Here is a 5,958-nt window from a genome sequence, read left to right as displayed (position 1 = left end):
AAGGAAGGAAGGAAGGAAAGACTTTATTTTTTTAAAGATTGATTGATTGATTGATTGATTGATTGATTTAATGTATATGAGTACACTGTCGCTGTTTTTCAGACACACCAGAAGAGGGCATCAGATCCATTACAGATGGTTGTGAGCCACCATGTAGATGCTGGGAATTGAACCCAGGTTCTCTGGAAGAGCAGTCAGTGCTCTTAACTGCTGAGCCATCTCTCCAGCTCTTTTGGTCTCTTTGGCCTTGTCAGTAGAACCAAGATGACAAAAGGAACGTTATCCTTTGGAAAGTATCACAATAAGACGCACACACTGTGCTGCCACTGTAGCTCCAAGGCCTACCACCTTCAGAAGTTGGTCTGTGGCAAATGTGGCTCCCCTGCCAAGCACAAGGAAAAGTATAACTGGAGTGCCCAGGCTAAGAGACAAAATACCACTGGGACTGGTCGGATGAGGCACCTAAAGATTGTCTACCGCAGATTCAGACATGGATTCCGTGAGGGAACAACACCCAAACCCAAGAGGGCAGCTGTCGCAGCATCCAGTTCATAGTGAGGATTTCAATCAGTCATAAAATAAATGTTTTGGTTTCAAAAAAAACCAAACAAAACTTTACTTTCTTTGGGTTTGGCTCCATTTGAAGGTATCCTCCACTGTGATGGAGAAGACAGGATGACACTGACCAATCACATTGCATCTGCTTTCAGGAAGGAGAGAGATGGGAGTGCTGGCGCTTTTCTTGTTTTCTTCTTTGTGTTCAGTCCAAGACTCCAGCCCATATTTTGAGTGCACCTTTCCACCTTAGTTAATCTAAATAACCCTTCACAGTATGTCCATAAGTTTGCATTATGGGTGATTCTAGAGCCAATCTATTTGGCAAGAAATATTAACCATTAAATGCATTGTTCCCTGGGCTTCGAGACCTTCCTATCAAGAAAACTATTTATTTTGACAGGAATCAAAAGGTGAAGTATTCCTATCATTATTCAAAGAATCTCTGAATTAAAAAATGTATGGAACTTTTATAAACACAGTTAAGACTCTTTGCCTATAACATAAACATAAATGTGTATGTGGGCATCCATTTCCATATGCATGATACTATGAGGGAATGATCCCAGTCTCCCTCCATCCTTCTGGATGTATGGCTACTAATGTATATTTGGAATCAGTGGCAAGGGACCAGAGGCAAAGGTAAAGGTACAGTTTACAGAAAAGTTCACAGGTGCGGTAGCATAGCATCCTAGATACAAAGGACACTTTGACACTTGAATAAATAGGTTTGTTTCAGCATGTGAATGTTCTGCAAAGACAGAAGCTACTGTACTGTTGGGTGACAGCTCTTTGTTGGGTAGTGAAGTGTACAGGATGCTTGCCAATTTATGAAATAAAACAGGATGGGGAGCGGGAACTGGATCCTTAATGTAATGGCACTTGAAACACACATCGGCATGAAGAAAGTCCTGTCTGAAATTTCTGAGAAAGTTAGTCTTGGAAGAAACAATGAATTTGCATTTCCAGCCATTCCTCAGGTGAATGCTGGTGTTTCTGGCCTAGGGCCTCACTTTAAAGACCACTGACAAAATGCAACATATTGGACCACTAGGGAAATTATGAGGACAGTGAGTGCTCTGAGTCTTAGATTTCCAGATCTGAGTACTTGCCAGATTTCCTGTTGATTCTCAAGGTTGTGGAAGAAAGGAGAATGTAGGGACAGAGCATGGGAAGTTGAGATGACTTTTGAGCAAGAATTTTCAAGGCACCAGAAATTACCAAAGCTCCATGAAACATTATTTAGAGCCCTTGGTGTTGGAGCCTATGAAACAGAAAAGTGGCCAGAAAACTGAGCTTCTTGGTGTCTGAAGAGAGGTTTCTGGGCACATCTTCCAAAGGCTACTGAGAACTCCAGTCACTGACCTACTGTTATCTAAATATGCTCAGGGATTATCTATTTCACATTCCTAGATGCTACCTGGTGTACAAAGGCTTTTGATATCCTAGAGACTCTCCAAATTCACTAAGGTAATGTGGCCATATTCTTCATAGAGGCCACGAGTTTCCTTTGGAATATTTGTTACTATCCTTATTCCTGCTCAGAAAAGGCAGGGAGTCTTTTCCCACTAAAAGGCATCCAAGTCTTCCTATCAAATGCTCATTTCGTGTTAGGAAGTAGTTAATCATAATAATAGGTTGGATTTTTAGGGGGAGGAATGGATATGTGAACAGAGAGGTGCTTCACAGGAAGGATGAGGAATTTCCACTGATCTTGGCTAGAAACATTCAAGAGATTACAATGGTAATAAAGGTCAGGGGACCTAGGGATAGAAGATGGGACCAAGGAGTTTCAAAGGGAAGGAAGGAGGAGTGACAGTATTCTAAGCACACATCCAAGTCAAGTTCATGGATCACGGATGTCAGCTATCCATATCATGTTCCAGATTACAAATATGTTTGCCTTGACCATAAGTAAAAGATCTGTCTAATCTTGTAGTTGATTTTACATTTGCAATACGTCATTGAAAACAATTCCACCATTACATAGATAAAGTGCACAAAAAATAGTAACAGACTCATCAAGGGGGGATGGTTCAGTGGGTAACCATACGATGGTGCTCTCCATACGATTCTAAGAGCCGGAGCTTCACCCCAGAACTCCTGTAAAGATGGAAGGAGAGAACAGACCACACAAAGGCAGGGGTTTTTTTCTGCCTTCTACTTATATGTGGCTACATATGTGAAAGAATAAATAGATAAATAAATAAATAAATAAATAAATAAATAAATAAATAAATAAGGTGTTTTGGGAAAAAAAAAAACAGCTGAAGCTAGCATTTGTTCATGTCTGTCCCTGTGCCAGGCCCAGAATCAAGTACTTCACTCCATTCTCTAGTGTCATCCCCCAGGAAGGTAGGTCCTAGCATTTTGTGAACGAGGAGCTGCAGCTCTGAATGATGAATTGACTTCCCCAGGATGGCATAGCAAGAAAACGGGCAGTATTGACTGAAGAAAAATAAAAGGAACAAGCTAAGCCTAAAGGAAGAAGGAAGAAAATAATACAGATTAGAATGGAGATTGAGGAAGTAGAAAGCCTAAAAAGAAAAGCAACGAAGAAAAAGCAAAAGGCTCCTTTGGGGAGACTGGCAAAACTGGGAAAACTTTAGTGAGATTAACCATGAAACAGAGGGCAGGAGTGAAAGAAAGAGCACACTTAGTTACCAACCATGGGGATATGCAAATGTGGAACAAAATCAAGTTTGGGTTGAGATTTCCATAATGAAACCCAATTCTTTATAATCCATTACAAATTAATTTCCTAAAAAGGAAGAAGACTTACCCTTTTTTGTAAATCTTTGCACTTGGTCATATAAAGAATAAAAGAAGTGTGTTTAAGAGAATAAACCTGAAAAGCTGGGCAAGCAACTGTTTAAGAAAGAGATTGGGACAAATGGTAAGGTGCCTGTTTAATATATCCAAGCGACCTGGCCGCTAGGTTCTTTCTGCATCCCTCAGTCCTCCCTGCTATAGGGCCCTCCTGGCTAGCATACTCCAGCCCCTACCCTAACTTCTCCAGCCCACTAGTTGGGCTGCCCTTCCCTATATAACCCAACCATTTTGGTTACCTGCTCTCTCTGTGCCTTTGGTCCTCCTAGCTGCCACATCTCATTTCCCTCTCATTTCTCTCCCCCTTCCACTACCATCTCTCCAAGTGCCTGGTTATGTCCACTCTGAACTCTCCTAGATGACCCTGCCTTTGACTGTGCTTTCTCACATATCTATAATAAGCCTTCTCCTCCACCATACCTGGGATCAGTCAGTTTCCTTTCATTTTAGCCAGTGCTATTCATTATGACAATGAGAGAATGGCTATGAGGACAGAGGGCATCTTGGAGATCTTTAAGGTTATTCTTCTCATTAGGTTGCTGCTCTGCCAGGGCCTCGGAGGCAGAATACCTTTAAGACAGTCACCAGAGTACTTATGGACTCTGTGCCCAGGCCATCTCAGGTCACTGTTTTCTTCATTTCAGCAAATCATCCAACTGTGGCTAAAGCAAGCCTGAGTATAGTTCAGAGCATTGCTCCTAAGCATGCAAGCAGTGAGCCTTAGCGGCATCCTTGTGATGCTAATTCTGCAGGTGCACAGAGTACAAACAAGACAGTGACACAGGTATGTATCCCAGCAACCAGGAAATTAAAGAAGGAAGACTTCGATGTTCAGGCCAACTTCAGCTACACAGTGAATTCAAATCCAGCTTGTGCAATTAGTGAGATATTATATTAATAAAAAGAAAGGAAACTAGGCCCTAGTTTCAATCTCCAGTACCCAAAACCTCACTGGATTGGCAAGGTTTAAAACCTGGACCTAAGTTTTAAAGAATGCCTCAGAAAGCCTTAGGGTCCAGGTAGGGCAGTGCCTAGCAGAGCTCTGAGTGTAAACTTGCCCCTCATCCCTGCAAATTCCAGAATAACAGAGCTACCAGCCCTCAGTGAAAAATCAGAAAAGTGACTTCAGCTCGCGACAGTTAAAGCATGGGCTGCACCCAGTAAAGCCTTGGGAGTCTCTCTGCCCTGGTATGTCCAGGATATTGGACAGGGAGTCAAAGAGGATCACAGTCCAGCTAAGATTTAATGTAATTTACCCTATTGGATTTTAGACTTCCTTGAGACCCTTTCTTCTTTGGGGGTAGAAATATTTGTGGAGTGTCATTCCCATCCTTGTGTTTTGGAAGTAGACAATGTGTTTAATTTCTCAAGTTTTACAGAGTGGCAATGAACTCATTGAATTATATCCATGTCCTCACATCTGGAGAGAATTTGCCTCAGGATAAATCATGCCCTGTGTCTCCATATCTGATTTAGATGATCTTTGAGTTGGTGCTGGAATGAGTTAAGACATTGAGGGTTAGCAGATTATAATGAGTATGAGAGAACATGAACAGAGGGAAGCAGGGAAAGAATTCTCTGGCCTGAATGTGTTCCCAAAAATTCATACGTAGAGGCTAGAGATATGGTTCAATTGACAATGTTCTGCTAACACACACCTGAGTTTGGGTCTCCTATATCTATGTAAAGGCCAAGTACGTGCCTTTAATACCAGTACTTGGGGAGCAGAAACTCAAAGAGCTTAGAAGATTGCTAGCCAGATAATCTTGCTTCTTTGATGAACTCCAAGTACACTAAGAAGCCCTGTCTCCAAAAATAAGGTAGAAAGTGATAGGCAAGATAGTAGATATTATCATTTGGTCATTATATTTATTTATGCACACACATGGATATGCCTACATGCATACCAATACCTACACACAAAAAATCATTTGTGGACCAAATGAGATGGCTCAAAGGGTAAAGAAACTTGCTACTAAGCCTGACAATCTGAGCTCAACTCCAGAAACCCACACCACAAAAGAAGAGAACTGATTCTTCCTGACAAGTGGTCCTCTGTCTGCAAATGCACCAGAGCATGTACTCATACACATTTTAAATAGATGGATAGATGGATGGATGGATGGATGGATGGATGGATGGATGGATGTAAGGAAGGAAGATAGATAGATAGATAGATAGATAGATAGATAGATAGATAGATAGATAGAATGAAAACCTCATTTGCAACAGTGGTGGGGGTGGAGCCTTGTGGGAGGTCTTGAGGTCATTAGAGAGCAGTCTTCATGAATGAGTTGACACCAATCTAAAATTGTTTAGTTATCATTTGGATACTTCTCTTATGCTGTGTAAAGGTGAAAGGTTAGTCCACCATTTGCCCCTTTACCTTTAGCGTTGTGAGGATACACAGGAAAGCTTTAGCAGCTAGCAGCAGGTACCCTGATTTGGACTTTCCAGTATTTATAACTGTTTGAAATAAATTTCCTTTCTCTCTTTAGTTAAATTATGTTATTTTATTTCTTCACTATGTGTGTGCATAAGCCTATAGAGGTCAGAAGAGGCTATCAATTCCCC

The 5,958-nt window shown here is 41.4% G+C and overlaps 1 pseudogene; it reads left to right on the top strand.

The window, feature by feature from the left end:
* Positions 1-264: 264 nt before the first annotated feature.
* LOC110314134 lies at positions 265-569 on the top strand (annotated as a pseudogene).
* The last annotated feature ends 5,389 nt before the right edge of the window (positions 570-5,958 follow it).

The sequence above is a fragment of the Mus pahari genome, chromosome X, assembly GCF_900095145.1.
Source record: "Mus pahari chromosome X, PAHARI_EIJ_v1.1, whole genome shotgun sequence".
Taxonomy (NCBI): Eukaryota; Metazoa; Chordata; class Mammalia; order Rodentia; family Muridae; genus Mus; species Mus pahari.
Note: the sequence above shows the minus strand (reverse complement) of the source record. Positions and strands in the feature narration are given on the sequence as shown.